A 27446-nucleotide genomic window follows, 5' to 3' on the forward strand; every position below is an offset into this window, starting at 1 on the left:
TTTTTTCCCAAGACTTACAGTAAGTCAGGAGGTAACTGGGCTCTTGGTACTTCTAAGGGGCTACTGTGTCACCAGGTAGAGAGAAAATATTCATTACCTCTAGAAAAGGGAAAAGTTTACATGTCTGCAGCAGGAAGTTAGTGACACAGATTCATTCAAAACCTCAAAAAGGATGCTGTTGTGTAATTGTTCAGGAAAAAAAAATATGCATTCCTAGTCAAGTCTCTGGGAATTTAGCATTGATTTGACAGCCTCCAGAAGAGAAAATTTCTTAATGTCTTACTTTATGACATGCACCTGTTTAAAGGTTCCAACAAAGAGGAGCCACCAGGGATCCCTGGTTAATGATCAAAATATTTCTACTATTGTGGTGTCTCCTAAGCATAAGGAGGAAAACTAAATCCCAGTATTAATTTACAACCCCAGTTCAAGCTATGAGCCTATGCAAAGGATGGGCAGAGACTTTATTCATGGATTTTACTTAAGAAGTCGCCAAACTTTTAGGGACTTTGATATTATGGTATAGAAAATTGTCTTTTACATCTATATTGTGAAATAGTAATGATAATATTTGTTGAACACTTTCTACATATCAGGAACTTTGTTAAGCACTTTAACACATTTCTTTTAATCTTCATAGCCCACCTGTGAGCTCCTGTCTGCCCCATTTTACAGATTAGGAAACTGTTTTCGAGAAAATACTCAGCTAGTCAGTGATGGAGCAGGTATTCATAACAAGAATTATTTGACTGTAGACTCTATGATCTTAACTCTACACCTCATTACATCTTTTAATTATAATATACATATAAATATGATGTGCCATACTAATTTATTCTTCTGGACAGAAATGATTTCCTTCCATTTTCTGGGAAATGTAGAAACTCAAGTTTGCTTTGTCAGATATCAGTAATAGAAAGAAAAAAAAATCTGTTAGTATCTGTTTCTATTATGCAAAGTCCTAAACAACAGAAACTTAGTAAGAAGTAAATCTTAACCTTTTAAATCCTGTGTTGGGCATTAAAAATGAAATAAACTGGATGCCTCTCCCTTGAGACTGTGCAAATACATAGGAGACTTCTCAGCTTCTTGCTTCAGAATTCAAGGGGTATTTGATTCTTCTAGAGAATCACCACTACATTGTTTCCCAATCCGCACCCACTCTCCAACCACCACAGAGGGAGGAAAAGTGGTCTCCTTGGGCAGTGTAACTAGAGGAATAATTAAAAGTAAAGAATATACCCTCCTAGAGTCCCAAAATACTTTTCAGAACTTCCTTATCTTTTCTCATTGTCTTGTGAGAACATTAGGACTCATTTTTCTTTTTTGCCAAGTTCTTTTATTTGAAATACATTGGCAGGATCCTTTGAAACCACCTTCTAGTATGTGTGTTGTGCATATGCACTATATGTATTCACACTAAATCAACTTAAAAGATCAGTCACGATTTTTTTCCTAACAGAAAAAAATAAAATGTCAAGTAAAAAACATACATATTTGATTCAGTTATGCCCAACTTTATATTCTAGGTATAATCAACTTAGAAAGAAATCCTTACTTTACTTAGAAACCCATACCCTCTGGCCAAATGCTAAGTAGTCCATCAAGGATTCGGATGTGGCAAGGAAGATGATTAAAAAAAAAAAAAAAAGTATGAGTCTCTCTAAGAGTAAAGTCTAAGCTATGTTTAATTATTTACCTGTAACAGATAAAGGAAGCCTATAACAGTGCCCAGACTTCCATCCTTTAAACTAAGCCCCACCCATATCTGAAAAGATTTAAAAATATTAAAAATATTTACAGATTTAAAAGTCCAGAAATCAGGCAATACAGTGAACAGCTGGACTAACCCTTGGGAGCAGTGCACTCTGGTCAAGTTGTGTGTGCCGGCCTTCACTGTCACAAGGCATGACAAAGGCAGCTTCCTGTGGGAAGGAGGTTGCTTCACGTCCATAGCAAACCTGTCTAGTTTGCTAAAGTGGCAAGAACAGCATACAGCTTGTTGCAGTGGGTGCCGATAGTTCTTTGAGAAAAAACCCACATAAACCCACACAAAAGTCCCAGTTCATCCACACTACAATTCTCATTGCAGTCTTTGTTGCTAGAATACCCAAGGTTCAAAAACCCAGCTCCAGAGAAAAGCCTTCTTTGTAAACACATAACTTCATGGGGAGGGCTTAGCAGTGCCCTTCCTTTATGCTATCATGTCACTCACTGTTTTTATTATTATTCTCTCTCTATCTATCTCTCCTTCCTTCCTCCCTTTCCTGGTGTCACATGCATGTGACTCACATACAGTAGAGGAGCCATGCATTACTTACCCATTTCCCTAGTACTGTACCTACCATATGCAACAAAATGAAATTGAATCCCTATCTCTCACCATGAACAAAAGTTAACTCAAAATGGATCAAGGATCTAGGAATTAAACCAGAGACTCTGTGTCTAATGGAAGAAAAAGTAGGTCCTAATCTTCATCAAAAGGGGCTAGTTCCCAATTTCCTTAATAAGACTCCTATAGCACAAGAATTAAAACCAAGTATCAACAAATAGGATGGAGTCAAACTAAAAAGTTTTTTCTCAGCAAAGGAAATAATCTGTGAGGTGAACAGGGAGCCTACAGCCTGGGAACAAATTTTTACCCTCATACATCAGATAGAGCTCTAATCTCTAGGGTACATAAAGAGCTCAACAAGATAAGCACCAAAAAAAAAAAAACAAACAAACAAATAATCCAATCAATAAACGAGCCAAGGACCTGAACAGACAATTCTCAGAAGAGGATATACAATCAATCAACAAATAATCGAAAAAATGCTCATCATCTCTAGCAATCAGAGAAATGCAAATCAAAATTACTCTAAGATACCATCTCACTACAGTAAGAATAGCGCTATTATGAAGACAAACAAAAAGTGTTGTCGAGGATGCGGGGGAAAAAGGTACACTCATACACTGCTGGTGGGACTGCAAATTAGTGCAGCCAATTTGGAAAGCAGTATGGAGATTCCTTGGAAAACTGGGAATGGAACCATCATTTGACCCAGCTATTCCTCTTCTTGGACTAGACCCAAAGGACCTAAAAACAGCATACTGCAAGGCCACAGCCACATCAATGTTTATAGCAGCACAATTCACAGTACCACATACTGGCATATAGTAGCATAAATTTGTTAAATGCATGGGAACTAAAGTTACAAAGTGCACAAAAAAGTACGAGGATTCTTCTGTCTGCATCAAAGGACGCCATGCGTGCCTCAGCACAGCACATAAATCCCTTGATTGTATAGCTCTGCCTGGTGGTCCACTTTTCCACATGTACTTTACCCTTCTGCCAAACTGAGACTGCAAGTTGAGAGGGCAGGTGCATTTGAGGAACTCCTCTCCTCTTTCCCAACTCATCCTTGACTTTTTCTACTCAGGTGTCACCCACAGTGAGCCTTCACTACCCACCACACGCTGGGTTGGAAGCCCCAGGGCCCCACCCAGAAAACCCGAGGTCACCATGCAAACTTTTATCATTCTTTTATAACTTGATTATGAAATAAGATCAAACTGGGACTTTCTTAAAAGATGCAGCCAATCCCAGTTTTCACCTCAGACTTCCCAGGGCCTTGTTGTTTCTGGAACATCATAGCCTCTCTAATGTTGGTTTAGGGAAATCACTAAGATTCTAAAATCTTAAAGCATACACACAGGGAGAGCAGACTTCCATGGAATCTCAACACTAGAAGAACTAGACATTATTATTTTCGTGAGCAGTAAATAAATCATTGCCTTGAACTACATAAACCCCGGACAGTGAGAAGCTGTTTCTGGGAAACTTGCAGGGGGAGAGTGCTAGGGGAACACCCATTTGCAAGATGACTCCTGTTGATAGGGAACATTCCATGCTCACCATGGAATTCCCTAGTTCAAAAGCCTTGATTTCAAATCCCAGCTGCCCAACCAAACTGTTTTGCACAACTTCACTCTGTTTACCTCAAGAAGTTTTTTCACACTAAAACCCTTTGATGGTCATATCTATATAAATAAATGCACAGGCTCTCTCTCCTTGGTTAGACCCAGACTCTATCAGAACTGGATCATGCCACCAGTCCCCTGCTTTTCACTTATTTCCATGTTTTTGTCTTTTTTCTTAAATTTCTCACTCCTAATCTGACTTACCACCCTCGTTCAGGGAAACTGAGTAAATGTTACACAGGCAGTGGCATTCTTTGGGGGATATCTGGAGTTTTCATATGAATTGTCATATACACACAGAGGTCCTTATTATGCAGATTGTTCAAGATAAAAAGTAGAATTAAGGTTTAAAAAATATCAATTGCTAAAGGCTATTCCAAGGCTTATGTCACTGAGAAAGCTACTGTAAGATACATGCCAACAGTGAAGACTAGATCAACATTTTGAGCTTCTGTCCCCTTTCATTGTAGTATATTTGTCATTACCATTCCAGGAAAGAGTACATGAAAGGGAAGTTGAAGGGACCAGTAGGACCCTACATGAGGGAAGCCTGTAGGGCCACAGCTTTCAGAAGTTCAGTTGTTAAGCATTGAAGTCTGTTACCACTTCAGTACCAGTTTGCATTCTCCTCGGCAAAGTTTCTCCATAATGTTTTCAAATGGCTGGGAGGAAGGGTGGCATATGAAATATTGTTATCCCTGATTATATCCATCATGCATATTCACCGACACTAAGACCCAGAGGAGAATCTAGAGTAACATTGGCATTTAACAGCTATTAAATTTGCAAAAGTTCTGAAGAAATAGAAGTAGAGTTGTCATGTAACTTGTGGATGGGAGAGTAGCTACTGGCTGAGTTCTCAGAGATCAAATAGGGTTAGAATTAATAATGCAACTGGAGTCTTTCAATTGTCAAAACACTACAGAAGAAAGTGAATTTGAACTCTAAAGCTGAAAGGTGGGCAGACATGACTAAAATGTAGATTCTAAGTGGGTCTGAGGCAGACTAGGCATCATAGTCTTCATATATTAGGCATTTGTTGAACTAGTTCAATCAATATTTATTTCTAGTAAGAAATAGTATTTTAACTTTAGATAGGGCAAAGAGGAGGGAGAGGAGTGGAGGGGGCAAGGGGGTAGGAATGATGGTGGAATGAGTTAGACATCATTACCCTAAGTACATTTATGAAGACACAAATGATGTGAAAATACTTCATGTACAATCAGTGACTTGAAAAATTGTGTTCTATATGCGGAATATGAAATGAATTGCATTCTGCCGTCGTGTATAACAAATTAGACTAAATATATAATTTAATAAAAAGTAGTATTTTAACGTGTCAACTAGTAAAGACATAAAAATAAACAAACAAAAAACCCTTTTTTTTGAAATGTTAGACTCATACATTTATTTTCCAAGATGCCAAATGTAATACTTATCACCATTTACATTTCCTCTTTTCTTATCCATTGTTGCTGCAGAACTGCCACATCAGTGCAGGGTTCCTGAGGTTTTCTAGATGTTTTCTGTGACTTCCCACTGCTTCTCTGTTTTCTGATATTTATACATGTCTCAAGTCTACAATATCCTCAACAACTATCAGTTTGGAACACTTATTCTTCAAGTTGCTTCAAAGTGGTCTCTTCATACTCAGCCTGGGAAAAAGGCCCCTGGAAGTGATCTGTCAGTCTCTTTCAGGATGAGGAAACAGGGCCAAGTGGACAAGTGTTGCGTCTAATGAATAACAAAGTTGGGCATTGCATTACCCATTTCCACGCTCCTCACACACATGTGCTCTGCCCATCTTTTTGCCCTGGCCATTGTAGAGTCACCCAGCCCTACACAGGTGCTCTTGACAACACCCCATCTCAGCTGTACTGTGTGTGTGTCTGGCTGGTTTGTTATCCCAGGGATTCTTGACTTTCTAATGAGACTCTTAAAGGATGAAATTAATATGTTGCTGTGTTAATATTAGCCTGTGGGGATCAGTTTGCTCCCCTTCCCATGTCAACAGTCCTCAAGGATTTTCTATACAAGTCCTTAAAGCATCCCCACCAGGACCAGGCCCCAGCTGTCCATGGGGAGAGTCAGTTCAACAACACACCTTAATTAGCTCTCCCTCCTTACTGGCTCACTCTTCTCAGGGTGTCCTTCTTATTCCTAGGCTTCCTTTTCTAAAAGAATGTACTTGGATGAAAATTTATCTTTGCCTCTGCTTCTGGGGGAACCTCCTTTAAAATAGGATACAATTTTTTTTTAATTTTCTAGTTCATTTTTCTTATTGCTGTATTTATCACCAGACCAAAAATTCAATACTCATCTTTTTTTACCAATTCTAATCACAAAGGCTGTAAGATTTAATATTTGAATACCAAGTATAATCTCAGTAGGCTTTGTATGCCTTGTACACCTTAGGTGCTTAATAGTAGGAAATTGTGATAGCAATAGTTTAAGAAGGAGGATGCATGTCAGAAAATGAAAAACATATAAGTTGCCCTTCTGATTTGAGACAGAAGTAGCTATCTTTACAAAATGGCATTTCAGTCTTTGAAACTTCCTGGTTGGCACCTTTCCATCCTAATCCTATGTGTTCTAATAAGAAGAACGATTTTTATTTTTATGGCTTCTTATTTTAGATTGATTAGTGGCTTATTGTATGCAGACTCTCTGAATAGATAAAACAGAATCATACCTTGATACCTTTGAGATTTATAATAGCAATATCAGTATTTACTAGTTGTAATCACATATCCACACATGTATTGTTGGATGTTTGTCCTTGGAGAATTTATAGATGGAACATGGCCATTCATATTTGTTTTTTTTTCTGGTACAATAATAAAATATAAAATAAATGAGACCTTGAGATGAATCACCAAATTGCTATCAGCATACTAACATAGGGCCAAGAGAAACTAACTGCTAAATATCAAACTAAACTTGATTGGGAAAGGACAAATATAAATATAAATAATAGTCCCACGGTAATAATTCTATTCAGTTTGTGCAGACTATCAGATAAGTTGCCATACCACTTCTGATATAAGAGCCAACAAGGATCACTTTATATATTTGACAGATACAGAAATCAGGAAGCTTGACTATAAACATTGCTATGATTGCTTGTCACCAAAGACTGAGATACAGTGTATTGTTATAAATATGAAGAAACTAAGCTTCTGGATCTTAGATATATTACATAAAGCATTTATCACTGTGAAACAACTGATTGAGTTTATGCCATGACTTTCCTAAGAATCATACATACAATCTATGTAGAGTAGCCAAAAAATCCATTTCTCCAAAAGCATAAAATAGAGATATCTATATTAGTTACTGTTCTGCAAAATAAATAACAGTGATATGATTCATAACTTGATAAAGATTTTTAAAAATATTTGATTGTAATTTGTTGGATCTTGAAAAATAAGAACAGGTCATTTTAGTTGAAAAAAAATTAGTATGTGAAAGCTGTTTCCATAATTGCTTTTAATTCTTCAGAAAAAAGATATAGATACTTTTAAAATTTGCTCCTGCCTTATTTCCTCCCTAGCTCCTTAAGAATCAGGGATGAACATGAATGGCGCAGTTAACTTTCAGACTGAAAGCTAATGACTAACCAACAGTTTTAGGGAAAACAAATGGTCATTAATAGCCTTCACCCTGCGAAGACATCACTATCCAAGACAGAAACTTAAGAAAAACTAGCCAAAATGTACAAGATTACACCAGATGTCATCTTTATATTTGGATTCAGAACCCATTTTAGTGGTGACAAGACAACTGGATTTTCCATTGTGATTTCTTGGATTATGCAAAGAAAAATTAAACCAAAAGTTGACTTGAAAACATGGCCTGTATGAAAAGAGAAAAACCTCAAGAAAACAAAGGTCATTGTTGGTACTGATTAAAAGCAGGACTACAGATTCTACAGTGACTTCATCTGCAGTGATTTTGCAAAAGTTTTTCATGGCAGATCAATAAATTGCAAAAACTTATTTTTTTTTCAATTTGGTCTCAAAGCTCTGTGCAATTTACCATTTAATGAGAAAATGAAATGCCTTTGTTCCTATAAGCCCATACTTTGACTTCAGATTTCACTAGCAGGTAAAGTTCTCATAGATACATTTTCATGGCTGTCCCTAATCTCCAACATTATTATCAAGATTTAATTTCTATTTACATGACTATCTTGGTAAAAGCAAAATTATGATAATACTGTAATAAATTTTCAGAAAATTCTTTATGCTGACCTGGCAATAATCACTAGCAGCATATTAAAATAATAACCCAGAGTTCATAAGAGAGAACATTGCCTGAAGGATAGTAGACATTACAAATGGCTAAAACTGATGGTCACCTTTTAATGGTGCAGATGAATAATAGAATTCAACAGGATCCTACAGAAGCAATAGCAAAAAAAAATTTCTTTCAAGCCCATGATAGGGCTTAGATGTCAACTAGTGGCAGACAGGGTGGACTTTATTGGATATGCATTATGAAGTCTTCATTCTGTACGTAATTGCATACTTGCTCTGGAAACAGGGCAATTATGTGAAATGTTAATGAATACTTTCAGACAGAAGAAGTGTCAAAATAGCAAAGTGGGATTGGATTTTATGAGGAGGTTAATTTCTCAAGTCAGCCTACAAAGCAAAACACAAAGTCAAAATTGCCTCTAAAAATTCCTTATGAAAATACCTTACCACATAAGAAAAGACAGAAGCATCCTGAGTCCCAAAGAGAACTTGCATGTTTTGGATTTTTTTTTAAAGCAGGGGAACAATTACTAATTCTATGACTATTGTTTCAATTGAGGACCTAATGCTGTCTTGCATGTAGGGGCTATGTGGTACCAAAACTATGTATTTAAAGCAAAATGCTCCCAATCACTATGAAATGGTGCCCTCAAAATTATGCAGCATTAATTTTAGAAAGTCACAGAACACCACAGGGTGTCAATTACCTTTAAGATTGCTGAGCTCTTACTTACAGATAAAAGAAACAGCATTAAGGCCACTCTTTACTCTGAGCTCTGGGTCAGTTAGGGAGGGCCATTACTACGGGGAAGAAAGCATGAGGAAGTATTGAACCCATTACAGAAACCCCCATAGAGAGCAGCATTTTGACCTGTCACGACGGAGACTCTAGCTCAGCACTACATTAATCTCCTGAGTCTGAATTCATAGTTCGAATATTAACTCAGCTTCCACACTGAAGGTCTTTGAAAACAGGACGAAATAAAAAGTTTGTGTCTGTTTTCAGCACAAGCTTTAGTGACAGACTTGTATTTGAACCTCAGAATCACTTAAAAAGAAAAACTATTTTGTAATCTCAGTTACTCAAGGTGGCTGAGACAGGAGGATCATAGGTTGGCCAGCATGGGCAACTTAGAAAGACCCTGCCTCAAAAATAAAATTGAAAAAAAAAAAAGTACAGAGAGGGCAGTCTTAGGATATAGCTCAGAGGTAGAACACTTCTGAGAAAAAGGAAGAGGGAAAGGAAAAAAGAAACTATTTTGAAATAATTAAAGATTCACATTCAAGTGGAAGAACTTATACAAAATATCCCATGTATTTTTTGCTTAGTTTCCCTGGAAGGTAACATCTTGATACGATACCAGAAAAATATCATAACTAGTATATTAGTTTACTGGGCTGCCATAACAACAGAAATTTAATTTTTCACAATTCTTGGATCTAGAAGTCCAAGATCAAAGTATCAGTGGCTTGTTTCTTCTGGAGCCTCTCTCCTTGGCTTGTGGATGAACCATTTTCTTGTGAACTCCCTTTGTAATTGTCTGTGTCCAAACCACCTCTTCTAAGTCAGAAAGAATTATGGTCAACCCTAATGGCTTCACTTTAACTTAATAACCTCTTGAAGATCTATCTCTAAATATGGTCACTTTCTGAGATACAGGGAGATAGGACTTCAACATATAAATTTGGAGGTGGGTGACATAATTTAGTCCATAACAACTTGGATATTAATACTGATACTGTCAGGATACAGAATACTTTTCTCACTACAAAGTCCCCTTATTTTGACCTTTTATAGCCACATCTCTCTCCCTCTCCTCACCCCATTTAAACCCTGTCAGTCACTAATTGGTTCCTCATCTTCATAGGTTTATCATTTCAACAATGTCTAATAATTGGCATCCTATGGTTTAGAACCTTGGGGAAGGGCTTTTTTTAACTCCACATAATTCTCTGAGGATTCATCCAGGTCATTGTGTATAGCAATAGTCCATTTATTTTCGTTGCTAAATGGTATTCCATGATACATGTATACCCTTGTTTGTCAACCATTTATCCACTGAAGGACATTGAATTATCTTCAGTTTGGGGCTATTATGAATAAACCTACCATAAATATCTATGTACAGGTTTCTGAATGAACATAGTTTTTATGTCTCTGGAAGAAATGCCTGGGAGTGCAATTGCTGGGATATTTAGTGTTTTTAAGAATCTGCCAAACTGTTTTCCAGAATGTCTGTACTATTCATATATTCACCAGGACCATGAGTGATCCACAAGCAATATGAGTGATCTGGTGTCTCTAAAGCCTTACCAGCATTTGGTATTGTCACTATTTTGATTTTGGTTATTCGGACAAGTGTGTAGTGAATATTTCATTGTGGCTTTAAGTTGCATTTTCCTGATGTCCAATAATATTGAATCACTTTTCATGTGCTTATTTACTATTTGAATATAGACTTGAGTGAAATGTCTGTTCCTATATTATTTACCCATTTTCTAATTGGATTTTCTGTGTACTACTGAGTATTAAAGGTACTTTATATATTATAGAGTCTGTCCATTGGCAGATATGTGGCTTTCAAGTATTTCCTCTCAGGCCGTAGTTTATATTTACAGACATTTTGCAGCGTGAAAGCTTTCCATTCATGAGACTCTGGATCTTATTTTTCTATTGCATTTTAGATAGCCTTTATTTTTTTAGAAAAGAGCTCCAGAGGGGAAGAGGTGAGGAGCATTTTTATTACTGCAGAATGGAGCTGGAAGTCAGGCCACTTACATAGTCTCCATTGACACTCTGGAAAGGGCAAGATTCATGCTACTGTCTAGGAGAGATGTTATAATTTGGACATAAGGAGTCCCCTGAAAGGTCATGTGTGAGACAATGCAGGAATGTTCAGAAATGAAAAGATTATAATATGAGAGCTGTAACCTAATCAGGGGATTAGCCCATTTGATGGATCATTAATTTAAATGGATTAACTGGGTAGTGACTATGGCAGGTAGGGCATGGCCAGAGGAAGTAGGTCACTGGGGCCATACCTTTGGGGATTATGTTTTCCCTGGCTCCACACTCAAGCTCTCTGCTCCCAAGCTGTCATGGAGTGAGCAACCTTCCTTCACCACACCCTTCCTCTATGTTGTTCAGTCTCACCTCAGGCCCAGAGCTATGGAAACAGCTGCCCATGGACTGAACCTCTGACGCCATGAGCCAAAATAAATATTTCCTTCTCTAAGTTGTTCTTGTCAGGTCTTTAGGTTACAGCAGTGAAACTCTGACTAACACAGGGATGAAAGTTCCCCTCTCAGCCTCCTCTGCCAGCATCCACCAGGAGGGTGTGGCACTTCCTTGCAGCCTCCAGGAGGTCGAGGTCTAAGCCTCCACCAGCATTCTGGGACATTTGGCTAGAGTAGGGAGATGGTTTTCTAAAGGTATCTGTCTTGCTAGGTTTCCTTCCCCTTTCATGATCTTTTGGTAGAGAGAAAAGGCTTTTGTGAGGTCCGTTTTAGATTATGCCCATCAGTATTTCCAGTTTTTCAGCCTCTTTAGCTCCAATTCTTGATGGTTGTGAGGCTAAAAGAAAACCCAAGAACACTCCATGTTGTCACTCCTAGGGTCCTAAGATTCCCAGTTTGTGGCCTTTTCTCTTATCTTTTAGTGACTTGTGTTTGTTTTATGTATAGTGTCCTGATTTTTTTTTGTTGTTGTTGCATTTAGTGGAAAGACAGGGACAAGCACTTCATCTTGACCTTCCCAGAAGTAGAAGTCATTCATTGTCACTTTACTGATTGGGGTGAATTTCCTACTCTCTGCACCACAAATTCCTTGCGTGTGAGTTAATCCATAGATCTCACAGGACAGTGCAGAAGATTAAACAATAACCTGTATAAGGTGTTTGACTCAAAGCAGACACTGAAATATTGGATTGCTTCTTTGAAATGAGACTATACTATCATTCTCCTAATCTTTTAAGCATATATTAAAAAAAAAACTTCTGAATATTTCAGTTCCTGGAAGACTCAATATCTACCAGACCCTCATAACTTCTCAGTACTATTAGGAGTATTCCTGACTCTCCCTTTTGGAACTGGCAATTTTTCTCTGTACAGAAAAATGTGGTTTCTTTAACAAAGCCATTAGCACAAATTACGCACTGAAAAACCTACTCAAATGCAAGTTTCTCCTGTGTAACTGTGATTTTACAGTGAGTATTTAGACCAATCCTTAGCAAGAGGGTCATTTTGCCAGTGATAAAATGGGGACGACACCTGATACCTATCTCATGAAAACAAAGTGGCCACACTCTGCATTTACAAAATGCAACACTCTTCTGAATGATACCCTTCCCTTTCACAATAACAAAAGGCAGACTGCTGCAATAGCATCTTGTCGTTATCGCCAGTCTTTCCCTGTCTTATTCCCAGTTCCCCATTTTTCCACAGCAGGGTGGAATAGAATTATAGTGAAGTCTGCAGAACAGAAGGGAAGACAGTTACCTGAAGAGCCAAGGACTCTTAGAAGGAAGTAATAGCCACTACAAGGAAAAACTCAGGATCTCATTTTACTAGTCATAAACCAGGCTTTGCTTTACTATTAAACAGCAACAGAGCTACATAGCTAGTGTAGATGTAATGATATGGTCTTATTTCTCCTCTGTTAAATTAATGGATGAGAACTATGCATAAGCAAATCTAAACTAACATTCCAAAAGCGTATCATTTATTGGATGAAGAACACTAACTTTTCTCTAATTTTAGACCTCTCTAATAATGGAGTACTTGGTGATAGGGCTTTAAGTTACTGAATAGTTATTATCTATTAAAAGTTTTTAAATAGTTCAAAGTTTTAGAGCTAGAGATAATTGCAAGGCATGTAGTCATAACCCTGAGGTTAAATGATTCAACTTCCCAATTCTAGCAACTTAAAGTGATCTTAAGGTGAATAATCACTCATGTGTTTTGAGGAACACCAAATATGGTGATCTGATTGCCATTACCAGGAGTCAGTTTTAAATATTTAGATTTTTTTAAATACAATAAATAATCCCATCTAACTCTTACATGCCATTTTTTTTTTTTTTGGACAATGCAAACTTACCAGAATCTTCTTCCTTATTTTGGAAAGAAGCTGAAAGATAAGATTCCTTAATACCAGCTCATTTTATGTGAAGATCATCTGTGTTCTAATTTTTATGTTGTAGAAGGAACTCTCATGTTTATAAGTATAGGTTTACCATCTCAAGATGAGTCAGATACATCCTCATATTCTCTTTTCCTATTCATCTGTTGAAGCCAAGTTGACCTGGACTTTGGATTACATTTTTTTTTTTTTTTTAGTTACCAGGGGATCTGAAGAAAGTCTCACACCAAATTGGAACTACTTACTTCTCTTTAACTTATTGAAAAAGCATCCTCCAGGACAAGGGTCATATTAAATTTAACCTTGTCACCCTAGCACCCAGCTTACAGTGTAGTAACTAATAATCATTTATTGAATGAAAGTATTACCCGGAAGGAAAGAGGCTAAGCTCTAATGTTTTTTTGCTCTAGAAATATTCCTAGTCAAATTGGTGGAAGGTCCTATTCAACATCAGTTTTGACAAAGGATAGAAGTAACTTAATTGCTTTTAAAAGTTCTATGACCACATTTTCTGAAACTGAGCAGAACTTTTATAGGAGAGGGCGTAGGGGAGAAGAGACAGCGGTGGAACCTGAAGCAAAAGGCAGCCAGAACTCAGTGGACCCGCCTGTGAGGCCTGAGTGGGCAATCCACACTCCCATCCTCTTTGGCACCTGTCGGGGGCAGCAGGCAAGGCAGGTATTTGTGGGAGTATCAAATTCAGTCTGAGAGCTTCGTAACATGATGAGTGCACAGGTTTAGTGTTCTGAGAGGAGAAAGACACTCAAGGTTCAGGAGTCATTGGTGGGGAGATTGTGTTTAACAATAAGGCTAAAAGAAACAAGGATGGGGAACACTTAGGGCTGAGGTCTTGTAGGGGTCGATGGAAAATTTTTACTCCTTATGTGTCTTTTACAGGAATAATGAGGTAAATGGGGACCTTAGAAATGCATGTTTTCCATTTTGAGTTAACTTTTGTGCATAGTGAGAGAAAGGGATTCAGTTTCATTGTGTTGCTTGTGGATTTCCAGTTTTCCCAGCACCATTTGTTGAAGATGCTATCCTTCCTCCATTGCATGCTTTTAGCCCCTTTATCAAATATAAGATAGTTGTAATTTTGTGGATTGATCTCTGTGTCCTCTATTCTGTACCATTGGTCCACCTGCCTGTTTTGGTGCCAGTACCATGCTGTTTTTGTTACTATTGCTCTGTAGTACAGTTTGAAATCTCGTATCGCTATACCGCCTGATTCACACTTCCTGCTTAGAATTGCTTTTACTATTCTGGGTCTTTTGTTTTTCCATATGAATTTCATGATTGCTTTATCTATTTCTACAAGAAATGCCATTGGGATTTTGATTGGCATTGCATTAAACCTATAGAGACCTTTTGGTAATATCGCCATTTTGATGATGTTAGTTCTGCCTATCCATGAACAGGGTATATTTTTCCATCTTCTAAGATCTTCTTCTATTTCTCTCTTTAGGGTTCTGTAGTTTTCATTGTATAAATCTTTCACTTCTTTTGTTAGGTTGATTCCCAAGTATTTTTTTTTTTTTTTAGGATATTGTGAATGGGGTTAGATATCAAATCAGAGACTCTGCATCTGATAGAAGAAAAAGTTGGCTCCAATCTACATATTGTGGGGTCAGGCTCCAAATTCCTTAATAGGACACCCATAGCACAAGAGTTAAAAACAAGAATCAACAAATGGGACTTACTCAAACTAAAAAGTTTTTTCTCAGCAAGAGAAAAATAAGAGAGATAAATAGGGAGCCTACATCCTGGGAACAAATCTTTACTCCTTGCACTTCAGATAGAGCCCTAGTATCCAGAGTACACAAAGAACTCAAAACATTAAACAATAAGAAAACAAACAACGCAATCAACTAATGGGCCAAGGACCTGAACAGACACTTCTCAGAGGAGGACATATAATCAATTAACAAGTACATGAAATAATGCTCACCATCTCTAGCAGTCAGAGAAATGCAAATCAAAACCACCCTAAGATACCATCTCACTCCAGTAAGATTGGCAGCCATTATGAAGTCAAACAACAACAAGTGCTGGCAAGGATGTGGGGAAAAAGGTACACTTGTACATTGCTGGTGGGACTGCAAATTGGTGCGGCCAATTTGGAAAGCAGTATGGAGATTCCTGGGAAAGCTGGGAATGGAACCACCGTTTGACCTAGCTATCGCCCTTCTCGGACTATTCCCTGAAGACCTTAAAAGAGTGTACTATAGGGATACTGCTACATGGATGTTCATAGCAGCACAATTCACAATAACTAGACTGTGGAACCAATCTAGATGCCCTTCAATAGACGAATGGGTAAAAAAAAAATGTGGCATTTATACACAATGGAGTATTCTCAGCACTAAAAAATGACAAAATCATGGCATTTGCAGGGAAATAAATGGATGGTATTAGAGCAGATTATGCTAAGTGAAGCTTGCCAATCCCTAAAAAACGAATGCCAAATGTCTTCTTTGATATAAGGAGAGCAACTAAGAACAGAGCAGGGAGAAAGAGCATGAGAAAAAGATTAACATTAAACAGGGAAGAGAGGTGGGAGGGAAAGGGAGAGAGAAGGGAAATTGCATGGAAATGGAAGGAGACCCTCATTGTTATACAAAATTACATATAAGAGGAAGTGAGGGGAAAGGGGAAAAAATCAAGGGAGAGAAATGAATTACAGTAGATGGGATAGAGAGAGAAGTTAGGAGGGGAAGGGAGGGGGGATAGTAGAGGATAGGAAAGGTAGCAGAATACAACAGTCACTAGTATGGCAATATGTAAAAACGTGGATATGTAACTGATGTGATTCTGCAATCTGCATTTGGGGTAAAAATGGGAGTTCATAACCCACTTGAATCAAATGTATGAAATATGATATGTCAAGAGCTTTGTAATGTTTTGAACAACCAATAATAAATAAATAAATAAATAAATAAATAAATAAATGCAGGACATTAACAATAATAAAAAAAATGCATGTTTTGCTTTCCAATGCTTTGAATGCTTCCTTAACTTTAGAGCCTTCAAAGCAGCCTGGATTTTTTAAATCTAGGGGGAGTAAATGAGAAATCAATGGAAAGAAACATGGAGATTCTAGCAGTATAACAAAAAAAGTATGAGTAAACCAGAAAGGGATGAAAATTTTATTAATATCAAGTGTATATTACCAAAAAAAAGGCAAAAAAAAAAAACCTTTGGTGATAAACAGGTTCTTATACTGTGTTAACTTTTTTTTCTTCTCTTCAACAGAGATTTTCTCACAGGAGTATTTTTGAGCAAGTTAGATTTTCAATTAGAAACTAGTTTTATTTAAATTGCCTAGTTGCCAAAATATGAACTCTTACTTTCCAGTATGAAATAGTTGGGGAAATTTGGGGTTCCATGAAAAATTTAACAAAGTTATCAATGTTTACATTTCCAGGAGTACGGTAGATCAAATATCCTGAGCAGTCCCTCTTAGCTGAATTGAAGAGAATGAATAGAAATATAAAAATATATTTTCTAAAGTGACCATAGGCTAGTTAAAAAAAATTGGGAATATGTAAAAGTCTTCAAATTGTTTATAAACAGGAATGCTGGGTGGTAAGCAGGCACCAAATTAATTTCCTCACTTATCAGTTTCTGATCTCTGGAGATTCTTTGGCTTCTTTTCTGTGAGCTAATATGAAGAACTAAATACTATAGCCTTCCTAGCTGGGGAATCTAATAGTAGATCCCTATATAAAAATGTCAATTTCTTCAAGACATAAGGAAAAAAATTGTCAAAAAAGATGAACCAAGGAAACACACATTGACAGATTTACTTGTAAGTGAAAGAGAAAGAAAATAAATTCTTCCCTGAGAACACATAATCATAAACTAGTTCTCAGTTTTGCTGTATAAATTTGAGCTACCTGTGTGATCCAAGAAAATCCTAAGCATGGAGTTTAAATTGAAATTGTCCTGGATTAGTCATACCCCAGGCTACTGAGAAAAGAAAATATCAATCCTTTTGGAGAATCTAAAGAGCAATCTGGAACTAAAAATTCCCACAGATAAATTTCAAATAAAACTGAGCATCTCCACATACATACCAAAATACAAATCACAAAATAATAAAAATATGGCTAAGTAAAACAGCAGAAGACTTCATATACTAAGATTACCAATTACTATAAAAAGCAAAAATGTTTAAAGAAAGGATTCTTGAAAGCAAGATGAAAATTGGAAATTTAAAACACACTCAAATAGAATATGTAGGGAGCAGGAACATAGTACATAAAATGTAAAACTCAGAGTACAAATTAAAAATATGATTAATTTGAAAATCTAATCTGAAGAAATCTCCAAAATGCACCCAGAATGATCGATGTATAAATATAAAAGAGAGGACAAGAGACACAGAGAATAGAATGGAAAGTCTTAACATATATATGCCTAATTCAGGTTCCGAAAGTACTTGGGAACAGAGATAGGAGATATTGTTTTACAATTATTAAAAATCCAAGGCTTCAAAGAATTCCAAGGCAATAAAAATAAAACCACACATGGACACAGAACAAATGTTGAAGAAAGAGAGTTTGTAAAAAATAGTCAGAAGGAAATGAAAGATAAACTACAAAATAATGGGAATTTGAATGGTGACCCAACTCAGTAGCATGAAAGGCAAAAAACAGTGATGTGATATATTTAAACTGAAGATACGAGAAGAGACAACTTAGCAATCATAGCTCAAGATAGTCCCAAGAAATAGCTTTAAAGACTGTTTTACAATCAGAATAACTATGCTATGTAAACCTTCTTTTTTTTTTTTTTTTTTTTGAGTATGGGCTATTAAATCCAAGGCAAGCTCTCACTTACTGACCTACAACCCTAGTCCTTTTTGAATTTTATTTTGAGAGAGGGTCTTGCTAATTTGCCAAGCTGACCCTGAACTTGTGATCGCCCTGCCTCTGCTGAGTAGCTGGAATTACAGGGTTGGGCCAACAAACTTGGCTTCCTACACAAATTCTAAGAAATGTTATTCAACTAAATGGGAATGATCCCAGACAAAGGGGATAAAATGTAAAAAAAAAAAAAAAAAAGTGCCCAGTCTATAAACCATACCTTATTTTGGCAGAATAAAAGTTCAAAAGTACTTTGATCAGATTTCCTTTAATTAAAAATAAAACTGTAATGAAGAGTTTAGTGTATTGATTGGCTTTAGCTGTATACAGCCCCTTCAGGATCTGTTGCTGCACTTGAGCCAAGAACAACCCTTCCCACACAGCTCCCAATCAATGACTGAGAACAACAGGGATCCTAGAGAGCAGTAGTTTGTGGCCAATGCAGGCTTCCTATGTTGGGCAATCTTTGCTCAGGAGCTATCAGGCTAATCAAGACTCTTGGAGATGTGCTTCTGCCTCACATTCTGTCTATCCATCCCCCTTACTTCCATGTCTTCTTCCATAGGGCTCAGACCTACATGGCCTGAAGGATTTCTCTAGCCCTGCTTTCTTTTGCTTTTGTTTCATAGGCACTACCAGCCATAGAATTTATGCCTTCTCTGCCTCTGTCTTCATGACTGCTTCTTAAAAGGTATAACCAACACAATTTCTACCTGGAGTGGTCAAGGAGAGCGGTTGTAAGATGAGGTTTGGGGACTTAGATCACTCACAGCCAGTTGAAAGAAGCACCCCATCCTAAGTGGTTTGTGAAGCAAGGGTACTTTCCAGCACAAGGTAGAGGCCTACCTACTACAAAATTCACCAGTTACAATAAGAAATGCATCCTGATGGAAGGATACCCTTGACATGAAACAAGGCAGCTATTAAAAAGCTAATAAGAATAACAGTACAGACCAAAAAATAGAATTGGGTGTTTATTGCAAAATTGCACTGAGGAATTAACTACACAGGAGAAGTGCAGCCCTACAGGGCAGTTACAAAGTTGAAAACCAAGTGTGACTCAGAGGGACCGTTTAGTACTTTTACAAAGAGGCCCTTATGCTCTTCAGAATAGGAGAGGAACACATGAGGAACAAACTCCAAATCTGATAGTTAGAAGGCTCAAAGACTATTGAAACTCAGCCAAGACAATATCTGCTATGTGAAGGACAAGGCCCTTTGTGAGAAATGTAGTAGGAGGGGGTCTGGATAGGTGTCCTTGAGGTCTGTGGCTCTCAGCACATCCTGAACCAAAGCCTAGAAAGGCAGCCTAACCCTCTCCATTAAGGGATAACTTTGACCTTTTTAAAGATTTTTTTTTTTCTTGTAAGGCATTGGAAACCCACCTCAGCAATGCCCCATTTTTTCTCTGGGTTTTAGACAAACAACTAGGTACAAATTACAGTGCAAGCTAGTTAGAGCATAAGACAGGCTTGTTAAGAGAGGATGGAGGGCTGGGGATGTGGCTCAAGCGGTAGTGCATTCTCCTGGCCTGCACGGGGCGCTGGGTTTGATCCTCAGTACTTTATAAAAATAAAATAAAGATGTTGTGTCCACGGAAAAACTAAAAAATAAATATTAAAAATTCTCTCTCTCTCTCTCTCTCTCTCTCTCTCTCTCTCTCTCTCTCTCTCTCTCCTCTCCCTCTCTCTCTCTCTCTTGCACTGGCACATGCCTGTAATCCCAGTAGCTCGGGAGGCTGAGACAGGAGGATCAAGAGTTCAAAGCCAGCCTCAGCAATGGCAAGGCACTAAGCCACTCAGATCCTGTCTCCAAAAAAAAAAAAATACAACTAGGGATGTGGCTCAGTGGTCCAGTGTCCCTGAGTTCAACCTGTGGTACCCAGAAACAAAAGAGAGAGAGGGGGCGGGGAGAAGATAGAGATTAGATCTAAGGCAAACTGCAAGAATTCTTTGGTTTGTACTGGCAGGAACAATTTTGAGGGTGTTTTATCAAGTGTGCCAGACTGGATAAATTAGTTTACTGGGTTGGGAGTACTTAATGGGATATGGTAAGGACTCTTGGTTCAGAGAGAATAAGCTAGTAGAACAGTTCTTAGAAACCCAGGGAAGTGCTTGCTCCACATTGCATAAAGTGAAAATACATGAGTTGATAAGAAAATGGGCAAAGATATTAAAAGCAGGCTTATTCGGTGGGATATATTCTATGAAGCAGAACGTTCACCACTGGATTTTATTTCACAGGAAAACCCAGAAAATGCAATATTGAACAAGACCATCAGGTATGTGCCTGAGACGGGGGTACTAGAATTACTAAAGAATTCAGTGGTTACTTTCTTTTTCAGGACAGGAAAGGTGGTCTCAGAGTTTAGCTAATTAATTGCAACATAATTAATGAGGGATAATTTGACAGTGGTATTTAAATGCCAGAAATTAGGGGACCAAAGCTACTTTAAAAACCATGAGGATTAGAGGGGCAGCCATGAAGAGACTTACAGTGTCTCTAAAGACACAATAGACCACCAGTTAATGACATTGCTACAAAAAAAATATAAACAAAAGATGGCCAAAATGAAAGAACAGAAAGCTGAAGGTAATCAATACATTTAAACTTCATTACTTTATTACTCTTACCTAATCAAAGAGAATCTTATGGTTGTTTCTCTGTATCTTGAGAAGTATCCTCCCTAGAATACATCTTTTGGACATACCCATACCAAATTCTGACTTTTGGAGGATTTTACTTTAACACTGAAAAGGAATAATTTCAACATGGGCGTACAATACTACTCCAGAATTTTACAGAATCCAATTCCTTACCAGACACCCAATCACCTCTCAGCTATGGTCCTTTCAAAAACATGTTAAATTTCCCGTAAGTATAGCAGTAAATAAATATCCTCAAGTGTCTACGTGTACTCACAACACACATGAGTACTGATACCCTAGCGAAGTAGTTCATGACTCTGAAATGCAATAGAACATCACCACAAAGGCTTTCTACCCAACAAAGTCACTGCCATGATAAAGGTTCACAGTGGAAAAGATTCTAATAGCACCATACTACATATGTTGTTTTGACTGAAGTTCCAGTACAAAGATCCCCCAATAGAACAGAAAGAAAAATCTAAGGAGAAGTTCAAAATGACTGTAAAAAAAATATTAAAGTAGACCCCTCTGTTCCATGGACAGGGAATGGAAATCATTCACTTTAAAATTCATGAGGAGAAATTCTGTCAAGTCCAAAGATATCTGATGTTACAGATAACTTCAAATGGAACTTGCTAAAATCTCCCAGGATACAGGGCTGGGGTTGTAACTCAGTGGTAGAGTGCTTGCCTAGCACATGTGAAGCACTGGGTTCGATCCTCAGCACCACATACAAATAAATTAAATAAAGGTATTGTGTCCATGTACAACTAAAAATATTTTTTAAAAAAATCTTCCAGGATACAATTATTTTTACAAACATTTTTATTTTAGTACATTATAGTTATATATAATTGTGGGGTTCATTTGAATGTACATATATATATATATATAATAGTTTGCTCATTTTGAATAACCAGTCCTTCTTCTTTTCCTCCCCTCCTACCTCCCCCCCCTTCCCTTTCCTCTGCTCTCCTGGTATTCTTTCTATTTATTTATTATTCCTTAATTGGTGCATTATAGTTATACATAAAAGTGGAATTCATTGCAATGTATTCATATGCGCATAGCATAATTTGCTCCATTTCATTCCACAGTTGCTTACCTGTTCCACCCCTCTTCCTTACCCTTTGGTTCCCTCCTTCCACTTCACTGTTCTCCTTTTCATTTTCATGAGATACCTCATTTACTGGTATTTCTTATTTCTCTCTAACTTCCACATATGAGAGAGAACATTCAACCCTTGACTTTCTGAGTCTGGTTTATTTCACTTAGCATGATGTTCTCAAATTCCATCCGTTTACCAGCAAATGACATAATTTGACTCTTTTTATGGCTGAGTAAAACTCCATTGTGTATATATACCTCATTTTCTTTATCCATTCCTCTGTTAGTAGACACTTGGGCTGGTCCCACCACTTGGATATTGTGAATTGTGTGGCTATGGACATTGGGATGTATGTATCACTATAGCAAGCTGATTTAGTTGTTTTGGATAAATACTAAGGAGAGGGAGAGCTGGTGGTCATATGGTGGGTCCACTCATCGTCTTTTGAGGAATCTCCATACTACTTTTCCAAAAGTGGTTGTACTAATTTGCCATCCCACCAACAGTAACTGCATCCTTGCCAGAAATTATTGCTATTTGTATCTTGATGATTTCCATTCTAACTGGGGTGAGATGAAATCTCAATATAGTTTTGATTTGTATTTCCCTGATTGCTAAGGATACTCAACATTTCTTCAGGTATTAATTATTTGGAGCTATTTGCTTTTTGCAGGGTTTTTGTTGTTGTTGTTGTTGGTGGTGGTGGTGGTTGGTTGATTCGTTGATTGGTTTGGTTTGGTTTAATGTTAAGTTTGAGTTCTTTACATATTCTGGATATTAATCCCCTGTCAGAAGGTATCTGGCAAAGATTTTCTTCCAATCTGTAGGCTTTCTTTTTATGATCTTGTTTCCTTTTCTGTGCAGAAGCATTTTAATTTGAGGCCATCCTACTTATTGATTTCTTTGTTTTATTTATTGAACTTTATGGGTCTTTTTAAGGAAGTTGATACCTGAGCCAATATATTAGAGAGTTGAGCCTATTTTTTCTAGTAGTTATTATATTTCAGGTCTAATTCTCAGGTCTCTGATCCACTTTGAGTTGATTTTTGTGTAAGGTGAGAGATAGGAATCAAGTTTTGTTTTCTACATACAAATATCCAGTTTTCCCAATCCCTTTTGTCAAAAAGACTATCTTTTCACTAATGTATGTTTTGGGTTCCTTTGTCAAGGATCAGATGATTGTGTCTATGTGCCTTTGTCTATATGTCTTCTTATTTGCTCTATTGGTTTAAATATCTGTTTTATGCTAATATCATGCAGTTTTTGTTACTATAGCTTCGTAATATAATTTGAAGTCAGGTATTGTGATACCTCCAGCATGACTCTTCTTTGTCAGTATTGTTTTGACTATTCTGAGTTTTCAATTCTTCCATATGAATTTTAGGACTGTTTCTTTTTATAGTTCTGTGAGGAATATCATTGGCATTTTGATGGGATACACATTGAATCTGTAGATCACTTTTGGTATTATGACCATTTGACAATATTAATTCTGCCAACATGGAAGATCTTTCTATTTTCTATGGTCATCCTTAATTTCTTTCTTCAGCATTTTGTGATTTTAAGTATAAAGGTCTTTCACCTCCATCCATGATACAGTTCTTTTTAAAGTTTTTTATTTTTTCTTTTAAGTTATACATGACAGTAGTGTATATTTTGACAAATTTATACAAACATGGAGTACATCTTCTTCTAATTAGAATCTTGTGGTTGTACATGTTGTAGAGATTCACTGTGGTGTATTTATATATGTACATAGGAAAGTTAAGTCAGATTCATTCTACTGTCTTTCCTATCACTGTCCTCCTTCCTTCCCCTCAGTCCCCTTTGTCTATTTATCTAATGTACTAAATTTCTATCGACTCCCCTTGTTGTAGGTTAGTATCCACATATCAGAGAGAAAAGTCAATTTTTGGTTTTTTGAGATTGGCCTATTTTGCTTACCATAATAGGCATAATAGGCAAATGTCATAAAGTCATTCTTCTTTATGGCTGAGTAATATTCCAGTTTGTATATATATACCACATTTCTTTATTTATTCATATGTTGAAGGGCATCTAGGTTGGTTCCATAGCTTAGCTATTGTGAATTGAGCTTCTATAAACATTAATGTGGCTGTGTCCCTGTGGTATGGTGGCTTTAAGTCTTTCAGGTATATACTGAGGAGTGGGATAGCTGGGTCAAATGGTGGTTCCATTCCAAGTTTTCTAAGGAATCTCCATACTGCTTTCCAGAGTGATTGCACCAATTTTCAGTTCTACCAGCAATTAATGATACAGTTATTTATAATACTGACAAATTGGTTCTGATATTAAATATAAAAATGGAACTTTTCTAGAACACGAAAGATATACCCTTTCATTGCCTCGCCTGTTTTAAAAATAAAAGATGAAACAGACTTAGACCATGATCAAAGGAATTAATTCAGCACCTCAAAATAAATTTTACAAAACTAACTGCTACCAATAGGTGAATATGTGACAGTAATATGATGTTAATTTTCTGGATGTACTGACACATAGTAATCACAGTGACATAGTTTAGAAATGGGATTGAGCCTTTAAGACATAAGATTTCATGATTTCTGCTTAGGCCATCCTATCATATTTATCCTATTTATTACTATGGGACGACATTTAACTGGGGCAATTAGTCATGATTTACAAAGCTTTTGTCTTTCATTCAATTTCACTGATTAACCCCAAATCCTCTGGGAAAGTAGAGGATTCTTTACAAAATTGAAAAATTATAATCATTAGAGAGTTTAAAATGTCATCATCCAGATAACTTTCTGGTCAAGACCACTACAGGCTTCAAGTCCTGAGGCTCCTGTTTGGAAAGATTGGTCTCCAATGCAGCAAGTTCACTTCTTCTCAAAATCTGAACAGGATGTCCTGAACCCTTACATGCCACCCTCTCCTGCCCAGCCCAGAGATTGGACAAACAAGGTATAGTTGGATAGACAGGCTGTAGAAGGGCAGAATATTTAATGCAGCTACTATAGAACTCTTGAGAGAATTCCTGTTGTAACCATAGAAGGAGATTGTGCTCAGACAGTAATTTGCCTCTGGAAAAAAAAAATGGTTGGTATAAGTCTTTCTGAAGATCCCTAAATCATTCCAAGAATATAGTCTTGCTAGACATTAGACTAAAAGATAAAATGCAAGCACTCTTCATTCAGTTTTTACAGTGCTATGAAGTCCAAATAGAAGTGGACCAGGAGACAGGACTGCCTTGGAATAAAAAAGCAAAAACCATAATGAAGTTAGATTACATTCACTCTCTTCACAGTCATGTCTAGCCTTGGGATTTCTGGTTTTATTTGTTGTTGTTATTGTTGTTGTTGTTGTTGTTGTTTAGTTGGTTTTTGTTTGTTTGTTTGGGTACTGGGGATTGAATTTAGAGGCACTCAACCATTGAGCCACATCTTTAGCCCTATTTTGTATTTTATTTAGAAACAAGGTCTCATTGAGTTGCTAAATGCCTCGCCATTGCTGAGGCTGGCTTTGAACTCTTGATCCTCCTGTCTCAGCCTCCGGAGTCCCTGAGATTACAGGCATAGGCCACCGCACCCAGCAGTATTTCTCTGTTTCTTGACCTGGCAGATTCAGATTCTTTGAGATCCCACTTGATTTATACCATATGCACCTGACTCAAACTATGCACAGCTCTGTTCTGACATGTGTCTGTAGTAGATTCTGAATGTATGGGTCAGATCTCCTAAAGAAGAGATGGGAAGGCCAGCTCAGCTACCCTTGGAGCCAACGCTGCCGCCACCTTGTCTTCCTGGGCCAGCGTGAGCGTCCTGAAGCACCTGGTGGTGCCGTTCAAGCTGGAGGCTTGTGTGGAGAGGATCAAGGTTCAGCAGTACTGCGTGCAGAATGCCTGTAGGGATGCTCTGCTGGTCGGGTTCCAGCCACAAGCAACCCCTTCTGAGAGCCCAGATCCTATGCTTGACTCTGCTCTTGACTGACTCCAAGTCTCAAGAAAACACCGTTTCTTGAGCCAAATGACTGAAATATTTCACATCTTTCCTGTGTCCTGGTCTTAAACCAAAATTGTTGGAGACCAGCTCCAGCAGGGGGGTCTCAGGAGACCAACGGATGGTGAGGAGTTGGTGAAAGAGGGGTGGAGAAACAACACAGACACCAAAGTGAAGGTGTTGATCCCAATCTGTACTTGTGAAGTTGATCATATATACTTTTCATTTTGGCAGGCTCACAGTACTTTGTAGTTACAAAACAGGAATCCTTAGTCAAAGAAACAAAATATTACGTAGCTACAATTAGAATAGAAGAATGTATCTTGGCTTATGCATAAGCAAGCATTTGTACTTTCAGTTCAAGTTTTGCTTTGAGCTGTTTCTGCTTAGTTAACTTTTAATAATAGTTACAAATGTCCCAAACTATTGGCCTATAGCTTGACTATTCTTTCTTGACTTACTGACTGGAACCGGTGCCATGGTTATGGCAAGTGGTTGACTTGTTATTAATTTTAATCAAACAAGAGTAAGAGCACAAACCATTGTGCACAGGAACAAGAACAAGTTGCCCAGTACTAAGCACTAATCTGTCTTCTTAACATTAATTTTTCTTCTCTAGATTTTAATTTAATTTCTCATAAACTTCCTTGACAGGAATACAGGGAGTTTTTCATTAGACATTAACAATTTATGCTCCACAGCTGAATCATTGCATTTACAGCAAACAGATCTATTCTTTAGAAGTAGTTGCATTAATTGGGAAAGTCATGTTTTTACCTTCATACTTAATGGTCATATGAGAAGTCGCAACTATACTTATTAAAGGAATACAAAAACAAACTAGCCCATTCCCAGAAACATACTGCGCTCCTCCAGAGGATGGACGCCTTGCGCCATCCACCTCAGTAGGGCCTTGCCATTGCCTGAGTCAGGGGAGGGGCACAGCACAAAATTCTACAGAAATTAATGATTTTCTACTCAAATAAGGAAACTGAGTGAAGAAATAGAATTGTTTTAAGTAATAATGGCCTGGTTCTCCTGATGAAGTGCTTTGTATTAAGATAAACAAAAACCTTACCACCAAATATATCAAAGTATACCTCTTTAAGAAGTGAGTTGCTAGTGTTGCTATACCTAGAATATCATGTAGTTTTATTAACTGGATGTTTACATTTTAGGAAGGAAAATACTTGTTTATTAAGAAATTGGAATATTTGTAATTTGTTGTTCCTACGATTTTTAGTCTATAATAAAATTTGTTCTTCTACCATAAATTTACAATTACTAAGTGAAGACAAGAAAGTATAAAATTGGGAGGAAGAACAGACTTTACTAATCAAATGATGCCTTGATTTTTTTTTAAATGAGAAGATCATTTTATTTTTAAGACCAAACATGAGAGGTGTTTCTTAGTTAACTTGTTTAGAAAGATTCGTGTTACAATATATTGGGTTGCCCCATCTTAAACATAAAGCAG

Source organism: Ictidomys tridecemlineatus, chromosome 3 (genome assembly GCF_052094955.1).
Source record: "Ictidomys tridecemlineatus isolate mIctTri1 chromosome 3, mIctTri1.hap1, whole genome shotgun sequence".
Classification (NCBI taxonomy): domain Eukaryota; kingdom Metazoa; phylum Chordata; class Mammalia; order Rodentia; family Sciuridae; genus Ictidomys; species Ictidomys tridecemlineatus.